We start from the raw sequence: 13,458 nt of genomic DNA, 5'->3' as shown, positions 1-13,458 counted from the left end.
TGTAATTGCTGCCCAGCAGTCAGCACGAATGGCACCCACGCACGGGGCGACAGGGTCTTGGGGAAGTGGACGCCGGACCCCATCGGGACCCTGGAAGGGTCCTCCATGGAGGAGAGCACTGGACCAGAGGCCTGAAGCAGGAATAAGCACTTATGAGGAGAAACAAGTGGCCCAGAGCGCGTTTATGATTTATCCAACGTGCAGCGGGCCCGCCCAGAAGGGGCTGGCGGCAAGAGCACTGCGGAGACTTTGGGAAGGATCGGCGGGAGAAGGACACGGAGGCCCAAGCAGTTCGCCCTTGTGGTCCCAGAGGACCTTCGCTGCCATCCCGGTGCGCTTTCTCATTCACGTGCGGACGCACTACCTGTAGGATCTGTACTGCCTGTGAACTTGGGACTTCTCTTCCTGCGTCCTCCCGGCCCTTCCGCACGGCCACGGGAGCTGCCCTTGGGGGTCACCACCGTCACCATCTCTTCCCGGCCCCCAATCTCTACAGTTCGTCACTCCCCTACTGACCCCCCTTGCCTCCCCGCACCGCCTAGGACCCTCCGATAGTCATTCCAGGGAACCGCTGGTAATGTGTCCCCTTTGCCCGAGGAGAGGACAGAGGAGAGTTTATTTTGACAGCATAAATGAATCATTTTAATAGTATTCTCTTTGGAAACCCCACATGTTCTGTGTATGAAACATGGTCTAGGGAAGGGACAGCGTTAAAACTAAATGGACAGACAGTATGCCGTCAACACTGACACATTTCAAAGCATGGAGCCGGGACGCATGTACGGGGCGGGGCAATAGGAGGGTTGCAGTTGTTGGGGTGGAAAGTAATACCGTGACTGATGCATAATGATACGAGAGTGAACGCTGTGTTTCTCATGCTCACACCTGTCAGCCTGCCTTTGCCGCACCCTAGTAATTGTATAGGTGTGCTCTGGTAAAACACAAAGTCGAACTATTTAGGGTGAACTTGTCAAATGCTGTACTTTTACGGAGATCCCGTTTACATGCTTATGTTTGTGTTTTCTTCAGAAGTAGGCCATTCTGCTCTGGTTCCTGCTTAGCTGATTATGAATGAGCAAATTGGGACCTAAATGTTACTGCAGGATGGACAGATAACATATGAATCACTCCAACTCTCAGTGAATAGCAAGCAGATAGAATTTCTCCTCTGGTAGTCTATGACCTTGGCGGTCCAGAGCGAACTTAAATGAGGTGTGCCAATGCTGAAACCCTACAACGGATTCTAAAGGCATGCCGGACAAATTTGAATATTTCCCCAATAATTTCATTTATTTTCTAATGATGCTGTACTGATTTTTTTTTATTGCAGATGCTATTGAACTTAACAGTTTTGTCAATTGTCCTGTGCAGTCCGGGAGCTGCCACCTTGCTTTGTTCTCTCACTGTCCTGACCCCGGTCCCCTGGCCCTGGTCCTCCGTCCCTGGTCCTCTGCTCATGGTCCTCCACTCCTGGTCCTCTGCCCCTGGTCCTCCAACCCTGGTCCTCCATCCCCGGTCCTCTGTCCCTGGTCCTTTGTCCCCTGGTCCTCCATCCCCTGGTCCTCCACCCCCGATCCTTTGTCCCTGGTCCTCCATCCCCAGTCCCCTGCCCATAGTCCTCTGCCCCGGGTCCTCTGCCTGTCCCGGGCAGTTGAGCATCTTGAGGAAAGTCCTGGCCGAGGGCTCCTTTTTATTTCATCTTCCTTGGCCCATGAGCACATTTCTCAGTGTGCACATTCCAAATCTTTCTGACCTGCCCAGTTCCTAGCCCTCATCCCTATTTGCTCCTTCTGGGCACGTGACCTTGTCCCCACTCTCCAGAGGAAGTTGAGGCGGGCGTACAGTCCCCTGCCTCCTCTCTCCCGCTCAGCCTTCCTCCGAATCACTCGGTTCTGCTGCCTGCGTGTCTCAGGGAAGGAGCTGCACCTCACCCCCAAGAGCAGCGTTTTTACTTGGTCTGCTCCCCTCCCTGCTCCAGGGGACCCCCCCCCCCACCCTGTCACGTCATCTGCAGGTGCCTTCTTTCCACCCGCCTTCACCACGCCCTTCTCCCACCCGCTCCAGCCTTCCCTCGTGCTCAGCTCTCCCAGCGTGACAGCATCTCCTTTTCTAACGGCTGTTCTGCCACGCCGGCCCCTTAGAGCTCCCTGCACCAAGCATCTAGTGCAGATCAATTTTCTTTCCTCACCGCCCTGCCTTCACTCTGGGACCCACCGGAGCTGTTCGCCTCCGCGCATCTCGTTAGAGTCAGCGTGTCTGATCGTTCCCGGCTCTTTGCACACACCTTTCCTTCCGCCTTCTGGGACTTCCGTCCGGTGTGTGTGTGTGTGTCTGCTGGAAAGCCCCCCTCCGCCACAGGACGAGCTCCTTGGGCGCAGGTGCGCCCTCTGCTCCGGCGGCGAAGTGCAGCCCCCACCCGAGTGCTGATGTCTCGCCGGGTCCGTACGGTCCCCCTGCGTAACGTCCCGGCTGCGCCCCACCTCTAGCATTCCCGGTCCCCCGCACCCCTTGTTAACCGAAACACACTGAGTTGCAAGTAAGTTTGCTTTCCAAGAATGCTTTCCCAGTAACTTTTACATGCGTAGCAGAGAGGTTTGGAATTACACAATCCGATCGGGGGGGTGGGGATTCGGGGGTACACAGCAGCACACAAGTTGGGGTTAGTAAAGACCCCGACCAGCTGCATTGTCTTTTGTGTGCGGGGAATCTGAGTAGGGTCCCCAGGAGGGAGGCCTGTCGAGCCCGAATGGCCGAGCTGTCTTCCACGGATGGGGCCGGGGCAGGATGAGCTTGCCGCTTGGCCTCTCGCGGTATCCGGTTTGTCCTCCTGGCCGGCCCCGCGTGGAACGTGGCGGGGTCGCTTCAGGTGACTCGGGCCTCGATGTCAGGCCACCAGACGTTAAGAGCCTGGCCAACAGCCCTGGCCGAGCCCGCTGGGCAGGGAGTGAGGGTCATCCTCCTCCTGAGGTCCGGGCGACACAGTCCCGGTGCTGATCCCCTCGGGGAGCTGATCTCCATGACGACACTCTCAAGAGACGGGTTAGGCACCAGGCAGTTACAATGTCACTTGACAGTGAGAAATAGAACTTTTGTCCCCCCCCCCCCCCCCATAGGAAAATCTGCAGGGGAAACCGAGAGTGAGCAGGGTGAGCACAGACTCGGGGAGGGGGGGCGGCGTTGCCCGCCTCCGCCCTCACTGCAGCTGCTGGGAGGGCATCTCCGCAGCTGCCTGCAGAGCTCAGCTGTGTGCCGGCACGTCACCAAGGGGTCCGCCCACCACTGACGTGCAGGGCTGCCTCCTCACCTCCCACGTGAGCCCGAGAGCCAGCGTTCCCAGAATGGCTACAGCCCTGCCGAAACCTGCCACCTTGGCTGGCGGGCGGCCTCCAGGCGGCCCCCCAGAGAGAGCGCTGCAGGAGCGGGTTTCCGCCGCAGGGTATTCATCCGCGGGAGCTGGCTGCAGTGTGCAGGGTCCCCCGGCAGGAGGTCAGAGAGCAGGCCTAAAACCACCCGGCAGGGCGGAGGGTAATTTCCTTGGGCTGTTTTTAATCGGCAGAGCAGATGGAGACCCACACTGGGTCTATCTGGGGTTTCACAGTTGGTGTCACCACGTAAGATCGTCACCCCAGGGACACAGACACCCCCCCCCCCCCCCCCCCCCCCGCCAGCCACACACACTCAGACACAGGGGAGCAGTGGAGGGACTTGTGTGTCTCGCATCGAGCCTCGTCTAGCATTCACCCCAAGGAGACCCCCTTCCTGGGCCCTGCTCTGTGGGGTCTCACCGAGCAGGCTGTTAAAATCTGAAAGCCTCCGTGAATCATGGGTAACCCCCCGAGTGTCTACCACTCACCTTGCTGCCTAGAGGGCAATGCCGATAAAAATAGTGTCACTAGGTTTATGATAATAGGTTTATCATAACTTTGCTCAGAATAAAACCACTAAAACTGTATGGAATATGACTTCCACGAATGGAACATTTATCCCGTAGATCATAAAAGTAGAGACATGTGTGAATACTATACTGAATCGATGGCAAAGAGAGCTCTCTTTTTGCCTCTCACCGTGGGCCGAACCGCTGTTCACTGTTGTCTGCGGGAGATGCTCCCCAGAACAGCCCGGACCGACTCCCAAGGGAGCTAGCAGTGAGGGCCGGACCAGACGAGCGTGAGAGCGCCCAGCTCGGGCTTTGCTCCCCGTGGGCACTTACCATGTGTAGCGTTGAAACAGGTTTGAAAATAGAATTCCCACCTGGCTGGTGTAGCTCAGTGGATTGAGCATGGGCTGCGAACCAAAGTGTCGCAGGTTCGATTCCCAGTCAGGGTACATGCCTGGGTTGCAGGCCATGACCCCCAGCAACCGCACATTGATGCTTCTCTCTCTCTCTTTCTCCCTTCCTTCCCTCTCTAAATATAAATAAATAAAATCTTAAAAAAGTAGAATTCCCATTTTATATATTGTGGCACTGCTTCTAAGTTGATTTTTCACCCGAGAACTCGGCAAACTTACTTTGGGATTCCTCGAGTGTAACGGTCTCAGGGTCGGCGGATGCAGCAAGCATGTCTCATGACGAGGCGCGTCGGGGAGGCCGGTTGGGACTCCCAGTGGGAAAACCCGTTTATCAAAGGCATTTCCAGAGCAGAAACCGAGTTTCTTCAGCTCGGCCGCAAAATGCTCCCCGCGTGAGCTGTTTCCCTGGGATGGGGCCGGGCTCTGAGGCCCCGAGGGAGCTTCTGTACCGGGGAGGGCGCGTGGGCCCACCAGGCCTCTCCAGGACGAGCTGTGGCCAGCGGGGAGGCCGGGTTCCTGGCAGGTAAGGGAAAGTCTGGATCAGGAGGCGTTACTAGCGTTTTTCAAAATAGTGTCTGCTGGGGCTCTGCTGGGTGTCTGGAGGGCTGGGGGAGAAAAGAGAAGGAACCGGCAAGGATGTTTTGTGCGGAGCTAACGGGAACCTGGGTGACATGGGGCACAAGCCAGGGGGCCTGTTATGGGAAGTGAATCGGGCTCTGGGGGGGCCCCCCAGGGAGGCTGCTGCCTTTGGTTTGGTGCCGCACATGTCGAGGACGGCGGTGTGGCCATGGAGAGGAAGGATGAGCAGAGAAAGGGAAGCGCCTTGGGCTGCGAAGGACACGGGGCTAGCAGACACACAGTCCCATCTGTCTTCCGCACCGACCGGTGGCATGAGCTTGCGAGAATCATTGCTCTTCCCAGGTCCCTGTTTCCCCCTGCCTTAGGTGGGGCCTCGGCCCATGCCATTCCCAGTGTCCTTCTGTCCTCAGCTCCGGGAGGCCCGCTGGCGCCTGATCTCGGTGTGCGTTGTGTCTCCCTGTGCACCCGGCGCTGTGCCGAGAGCTCTGCGTATTTTCTCACCGACTCTTTGCGAACCGTCCTGGCATGTAAATCAGGTTCAGGGGGCAGCGTGTGCTCTGCCCCAGCCTCTCGAGACAGGCCTGGGCTGGGCGCTGCCAGGGAGCTGTGCTTCTCTCTGAGCATGCGGAGAGGCATGCCCGGGCCAGCCCTTTCCGAGTGTGTTCTGGTCTAGGGTGATAGGGAGCTGTCAAGGTCACGGGGTCCTCTTGCAAAGGTGTATGTTTCCCTGGCTCACTCTCAGCCACCAGGACCTGGGACCTGGTGTGAGGGAAGGGAGGAGCGCTACTTTGGGCCGCTGGGGAACTCCCAGGGCCCACGGGCCCGCCTCAGGGAAGCCCCTCCGGCGTGTCAGCACCCCAGCTCTGCAGAGGGCGGACCTGGAAATCGCAGAGGGTTAGGATTTTCAAGTTAAAAGGGTTGTTTGCAGTCAGCTACTCTAATACCCGGATCCGCCTGAAACCAGAAGGCAGCTAGCTGTCTGGGGCCCGATTCCGAGACTGCGGGGGAGTTGGGTCCCTCTGGGGCTGCGGGGCAGGCTGCTCAGGGAGCTCCGAGGGTCCCGCAGGGCCCCTTCCGGCCCGGCCTTCTGCGGCTGTGCGTCTTCCAGGCCACGTGGCGTCCAGGCGGGGGCCTCAGTGTGAGGAGCCTGCTGTGTGCGGGACAAACGGGGCCGGGGCCTCTCCCGGGGGTGTCTGGGAAACTGGATTCAGATCCAGGTCCGTGCCAGGTTCACGGGTAACCGGAAGTCCAGATGCCTCCCTTTTCCCCTGAATCAAACTGTGGGTGTGAATGTTGTCTTCGTGTGTCCGGGCTTGATGTCATGTCACTGTCTCGGCCAGGCATTCGGGAAAGGGAGTCGTGTGGAAATGTGTTCCGGCGAAGAACGATCACCTTAGCTTATTCTTTATCTTTCACTGTTAGGTCATTCTGTTAGTGGATGACTGGGGCCTCCCGTGTTCGTGTTTCCCTCTGTTTCTCCACAGCGGGGAGGGGGCCAACCGCTACCACCCAGCGCCTCCCGTCGGCTTGGAGGGTTGTACGTGCCGTCTATGCGTCTCCGCTGATGCAGACCCCGGACGTCTGCCCCCGAGTGTCACCAGGCGGACAGAGAAGTAAATCAGGGACAGGCTTGGCTTGCAAAGCTGCCCTGGGACGGCCACCAGCCCAGGTGTCTCTGCGCCCTGAGAAAGTCTGGGTAATGGGCACATGGCGTTTGTTGTATTACTCTTCCCACTTTCCTCTGTGTTTGAAGCACTTCCTGCCGAGAGTGACTGTTGTCTGGTTGTGTGGGTGGGATGTGGGAGGGATGTGGGAGGGATGTGGGGACAAAGCACCCTGGGGGGGGGTGAAAGCTGGGGCATTTGGGAGCCCGGCAGGCTGGCTGCAGGAGAGGGGCAGGATCAGCAGCCGGGGGACTGATGGTGGCTCTGCCGGCCCTCGCCACACAGGCCTCCCTGCTCCCCTCTCTCGCCCTCCCCCCTCCCCTGTGACAGAGGCAGGGGCTTCAGCCCAGCCGGTGAGGGTTCATCATAACTTTGCTCAGAATAAAGCCACTAAAACTCAGTGTGACCCCCACTCAGTGTGGCCCTGCCTGAGCCCCCTTCCCGCTCTGCTCCACGGAGCGGGGCGCCCTGAGTGACCCCGGTGCAGTGGAGGTGTGTCTCCCGGAGAGTACCTGCAGTCCCAGAGCTCCTGGGGGCTGGGAAACGGAGGTGATAGTCCAAGTCGGTCCCCAGTACCTCCTATGGGGCCAAGAGCACTTGCTCTTCCAGGCGACCCCTGTTTACAGCAGACACAACGGCGGCGTGGTGGCAGTAAGCGCTCTGAGCCACACATGGAAATGGAATCCATGTGTTTTGCGTGTCTGACGTGGGCCTTGGGGGTTACGGGCGGGGGCTGGGAGGTTAATTTCATACAACAAAGAGGCCCTTTGCTCTCAGTGACAAATCTTTGAGCATCTTCTCATGGAACTTGGCAACGGTGCTGGAAGCTGAAGATGAAAAATGTATTACAGAAAGATAAACCAGTGACTTCAGCTGCTAAGAATAAATCCAGCCACCCCAGCCTGCGACCTCCCAGTTCCATATAAATCAATTTCTTGACAATTTTTGTCCATTTCCCACATGCATAATAAGCATTTTAGAGGTATTCACCTAGATCAACCCTCCTTTCATTTCCTTCAAACAAAGAAGGCTTGTGTTAGAAAGCAAGCGCTTCTTGCCATTAGAGAAAGTGGGCAGCTGTAGACACTAGAGTATGAATTTAGTCCAATGTAGCCAAGTCCACGCTGGCAGAAGAGAGACGAAGCAGGGACCTCGTGCTGCCAAACTTTACTTTGTGTTTAACCTGACAAAATGCTTCCCCAAATTATCCATATTATTACTTAAGTTCTTCTGGTTGCATTGTTCCTGCCTAAAATTAAGGATAGTTAAACTTTGGACTCTATGTCTTAAACTTTATTTTTTACCTTGATGAAACTCTTTATTCTTTTAAAATGAAATTCAAATTTAAATGCTTTTTTCTTAACTTGGTCCTGAAAATCAGCATGCTACTCTTTTATGGAACTTCAGGGGAAAAACAAACCCACTAAAAAATACAAACCAACTCTGTTCTTTCTCAGTTAGACAAACTCCTTCCCTCATTGCCTTAATTCCATGGATTCAGAATAAAATAAACTGAGTTGTGTTTTTAGGCAAGTAAGTATTAGTACTTTCTAATGCATTTGTCAGAGATGTACTATTTTAGACTAGAATGGAAAAGGTGGCCTTTGAAGTGACACAGCCCTGGATTTGAACGACAACGTGAGCATATGCGGTGACCTTGGGAGAGCTCCCTCTCCACTCAGAGCCTCTGTTTTCTCATCTACAAAATGGGGATGTCAGTACAAACCACTCTGATTAGCTGTGAGGGTTAAAGGGGAAGATGTACCATGGGCCAAAAAAGAGGTACTATGGCAGATAGTAAGTGCTCAGTAGAAATGAGATCTTTCCATTTCCCTGAAACAGCCCCCTTCCCTCGTGGAACCCCATCTCCTCCAGGGGAGCTCAGAGCAGGGGGCGGGGAAGCAGGTAGCTGCAGGGTCAGCCTATCAGAGACCGTAGGAGGAGGAGAGTCCACTGGAAGCACAGAGGAGCCCGGGCTGAAGAGGAGCCAGTGTCTGATGTATGAGGGGAGATCAAGGCTGAGAAGTTCTGTGCGAAGGGGGAGGCCCCAGAAAAAGGAGGAATAATTTCAGCAGGAGCGGGTGGGAGCCGCCTGGCCCTGTCCCGGCTGGTCCACCTCCGCAGGCTCAGGCCACGGCAGATGGGGATCCACGGGCCCTGCTCTTGGACGGAGGGACTGGCGGGTCACTGGGGAGGTTCTGCAGGACATGGGGACTTGGGGCAGACACTCTGTCTAGGAGTGGAGTTTGTCTAACTGGTTCAAGTTTTCTTCTTTCTGGGTACTGGGGCGGGGGGGCGGGTCAGGGGCTGTGGTGTGTTTTCAAGCATCCTGACCACACCGAGCAGCCTTCTGATGACAGTTAGTACATGGGAATCCAATGACGGCATCTGTAATCTGGAGACATGAGGTCGACCCAGAAGTCGATGGGCTTGTGCCTGAGGGGCTTAGGAAATGTGAACAACCATACAGAGTAGCATTTTTTAAAAAGATTTTATTCATTTATTTTTAGAGAGAGAAGGGAGGGAGAGAGAGAGAGAGAGAAACATCAATGTATGGTTGCTGGGGGTCATGGCCTGCAACCCAGGCATGTGCCCTGACTGGGAATCGAACCTGCGATGCTTTGGTTCTCAGCCCTTACTCAATCCACTGAACTATGCCAGCCAGGGCCAGAGTAGCATTTTTTATTTTACTTTTCACAGAAGACATCTGGAGCTTCGCTGCAGCTAATACACGGGCCCAAAGTATTTCGGACAGAAGCGTCTGAGCAGAGATTCCAGGTGACCCCCCACGTGTCTTCGGGGGGAGACGTGAATGGGCGAGTCGCCAGAGGGTCTGAGGATGGCTGGGGACGCCTTTCAGTTCTCCTGTCCCACTAGCCTCAGTGAGGGGCTTCTGTCTGGGCCTGGGGACAGCTTGGGGATCAGGTCATGACACGGGGACTCATCTGTCCCCGTTAGAGACCACGTCACTGGTGAGGGAGGCTGATCTCCCAGTGCCAGTCCCGGAGGGTCACGTCCTCAGCGCGGTTCCCGGGGAAGGAGCTGCACTGGTGTCCCCGAGACAGTGGACCAGGGAGATTGTTTTCGATGCTGCTTCATCGTCCTGCTTGGGACATGGGCAGAGACGCAGGGCAGCCGGGGGGCAACTCCAGGAACCTCCCCCTGTGTGGAAAGAAACGTGGGCCACTGGGGAAAACGGGGCGGGGGGGAGTTTCCACGGGGGAGTCAGCTTGGGGTCGAGCTGAGTCCGTCTGTGCCGTGCGCCGGGAAGCATGCTGGGAGTCGTTTCTCCCTGGGGCGGGAGTCCGGCCCGAGTTCCCTCTAACGGGCGGCGTCTCCGTGTGGCGTCATTAACGACCGTCTGCACCGCTGCGTTTTCCCTGAAAAGGAGCGCGCGGCAGACCTGGCGGGCTGATCGCGTCTGGGGCAGTTTGCTTGGATCAGGTCTGTCTGGGAGCAGCAGGGCCCCTCCTAGCAGAGGGTTAGTAAGGCCATGTTTTCGTATCCCCGCAGGAGCCCAGAGATTGGCCATTGGGTGCCGCTTTGGTGGCTCAGCTCTGTTGCTGTTCACACTGTCATTTCACCCTGTGCGGCTGGCATTTCCAAGGTGACTCCGGGGTCTGGCATCACCGGCTCCAGCCACCGATGCTTCTTTTGAGAGGCAGGAAGGAGGAGGGGGGAGGCTTCCCACTGATAGTTCAGGGACCACACGCGTTTCTGCTCCGACCTCGTGGACCGCCGCTCGGTCCTGTGCCCAGCTTTGGCCACCAGAGAGGCCGGAGCATGCACTGTCCCATCTGAAAACCGGGCTCTCCTCAGGACCAAGAGGCTGGGGCCTGGGAGGCGCTGCTCCATCTCTGTCGGAATTTATGTCTTACATTCGATCAAGATCTTAAAATGAAGCATAGAATTTTCTGGAAATGTTATCAGTATCTCCGGCTAGCGTTGGAGGCTCGTCTGTGAGAGACACCCAACCAGCAGCACTCTGGTGGCAGGAAGGTCTGTTTCAGCGCCACGGGGAGTTGCCAGCTGGAGTTGAGACCTTTGTTATAAGTATCCTGTTTCCAAAAGGATCTCCTGACTGCACTGACGATCGACATGGTCACTAAGCTTACGTACTTCACACGACTGCAGGGGTTTGCGCTGGGCACCGTGGAGAGTAGAAGGCTTCCTCGGGGAGTCTGAGTAGGGCAGAACAATAAAGACTGTTTCGTGCTTCTGGCGTCCGCCCATGTGTGCGCACCTCTGGTGCATCGGGGTGTTCAGCCCCCTGCACGTTCCGTTGCTGGATCTTCCCATTGAGGAGACTCACCCCCACACCAGGTCCCCCGAAGGAAGTTCCATTTTTAAAGGAACACCAACCTCTCCGTGTGCCAAGTACCAGGGACCCATTTAAATCATGAAAGCGGTTCCGTGGTAAATAGCCAGTTCTTGTTCTTGAAAAGAGTGTTCTGTTCTTCTAGATATATTGATTGATTAGGAAGCTTGCATTCCCAATCGGGCCTCTGGAAAACGGTTGGCAGAGCAGCAAAGGAGCACCCAGGAGCTGTGATGAGTTAGAGGTGACGGCCCTTGCCAGGGGCTCTCCCGGGGGTGCTGTCTGTCCGGTCCGGGAGAGGGCAGACAGCCCGGGTCCTCCGCTGGCAACGACACACTCGAGTGAACGCTGTGAACTGGACGAGTGCTGGGTGCAAGTTATGGGCGCACTGTGGTTCCGCTCGCAGAGCCTGAGGCAGGCTTGTTCCCGCCGGGCTGACATGCTGTCCGGTCCAGGAGTGGACGCTGAGGATGGCCCCTACCTTCCGGGAATGATGGGGGGTGGTGGCTGAGTGGGTGCAGCAGGTGCTACACCCTGGCAGGCATGGTGGGTGTTGCCCCTCCTGACCCCGGATGGATTGGCAACAAATGCCATGCCAAGAGGACCCCTGGTCTCTCCTTCAGAGCGCCCCCTTCTGCAGCTCCCTGCGACGGTCCGCACGACTCTGCAGGCCCACGGACGGCCGCAGGTCAGTGCCCCACTGGTCTCGTCTCTCTGCCCGGTCTGAGGCTGGGCTTCTGTCTGCCCCGGGCGGCTCTGTCTCATTTACTGCTTTCTGAGCAAGGCAGGAGAGGATTTTGTTGTTTTAGTTTTTGTCATTCATTCTTATTCACGAGAGAAGTTCACAGCTGCATTTAAGCCTACTCCATTTCAACCTGAATTCCACAGTGGGGTCCAGTCAGAACAGTTAGAACAGTGGGGTCCAGTCAGAACAGTTAGAACAGTGGGGTCCAGTCAGAACAGTTAGAACAGTGGGGTCCAGTCAGAACAGTTAGAACAGTGGGGTCCAGTTAGAACAGGTATCTTCAGAGAGCTGGCAGGTGGCTGATGAGTGTGAACCATGATCGGGCGATAAGTGGATGGTTCGGACCTCATTTTGAAGCGACCCTGGTAACGAAGCCCCAAACAGTGGGACTGGTCACTCAGTGACTGTGCACATTGGCTGAAGCGGGTGGCCCGGGTCTCTCCGTGGTCTGCTGGATAACGTGATGACGGCAAAACCACCCAAAAAGCCAAGATCGCACCGCTAGAAAGGGCTGGGCTGTGGTTGACTTTAAGGTCATTTGGTTTGGTTGCATTCAGGATAATTTTATCTGCGTTATGCACCATTCAATCTGTTCTTCTCTTTAAAAACAAAAAAAATGAACTTGAGTCTAATCACGCCTTTCTCTTTACCCTGTCCTGACGCGTGCCTTACCTTCCCCTCTACCCTCCGGGTTCGGGTGGTCGGCCTGCTGCAGGCAGGATGCACCCAGCGTCAGGGGTCGGGGGTCAGGGGGCAGGGCCCGGGAGGGCAGGGACAAGCCAGATGTCACCCCACACTTGGAAAACTCTTCCAAGGCAAGAGCTCGAGGGCTCACTTAGGAAGGGATTGAAATGGGGAGATGGCGGTGGGGGGGGCCTTGCAGGGGCAGTAGAGCAAAGCAATTAGAAGCAACTTCCAGTTATAAGAGTCAGTTCAGGTGAGGCAGGGACAGCTCGGGGACTATGGTTAATAATACATTGTATAATGGTATAATGGTATTGCATAATTGAAGCTTCAAAGTGTTCTCCACATACACAAAGGGGTAACCGTGTGAGGTGATGGGTGTGTCAGTTGACTGCGGCGAACATTTCACAATAAAGCTGGCAAATAAAACAAAAGCATCATGCTCTAGAGTCAGGTTGTTTGGATTCACACCCCGATTCCACCTCTCACTGGCGAAGTCCCCAGAGACCGCTCACCTGTACAGCGGGAACCTTGGCTGCTCGGGGGAGGACGCGGTTGTCCGTGTCAAGTTCACAGACAGAGCGCTCAATACAGGTAAGCCCCTGGAGGGGTTAAAGGCTCAGGTAATGACTCCCCAAGCCCAAGCTTTCCGCCCTGGTTGCCCAGCCTCTGTTACGAGGAATCCTACTTGCATTGGAGTCCTGGGGGCTCTCTCTGCCTTTCATGCCAGATCAGCCCAGTTGGGCAGTTTACTCCTCTCGTTGGCAGGCGAGGCCCTGGCTTGGTTTATAGCCCCCACGCCATCTGCCCCGTGTCCTCCGAAGGTGACAGCTGCAGCTGCTACTCCTGCTGTCAGAAACCACGCGGGGACAATTCTTTCCTGACGACGATGAGCTGTCCCCGCCAGCCTGAGTGGCCACCCTGTGCTCGGTGAACTCTGATCCTGAGAACTACGTGAACTGCTGGATGTCCCGGGTGGTCCTAGGGCTAGCCCACCCGTCCTCCCCGGTCTCAGCCCTCCCACCGGGCTTCCCCCGGCTCCTTGTTGACTTGGGGTCACAGTCCTGACCGTGGACCTCAGCCACACCACTCATCATCGATCAGGCTCAGCACGGACCCTCCAGTGCCCTTCAGTCAACTCCCTTGGCCCACGGGGTGGGGGAGGGGCAGCCACCTCG

The sequence above is a fragment of the Phyllostomus discolor genome, chromosome 4 (assembly GCF_004126475.2).
Source record: "Phyllostomus discolor isolate MPI-MPIP mPhyDis1 chromosome 4, mPhyDis1.pri.v3, whole genome shotgun sequence".
NCBI classification, from domain to species: Eukaryota; Metazoa; Chordata; class Mammalia; order Chiroptera; family Phyllostomidae; genus Phyllostomus; species Phyllostomus discolor.
Note: the sequence above shows the minus strand (reverse complement) of the source record.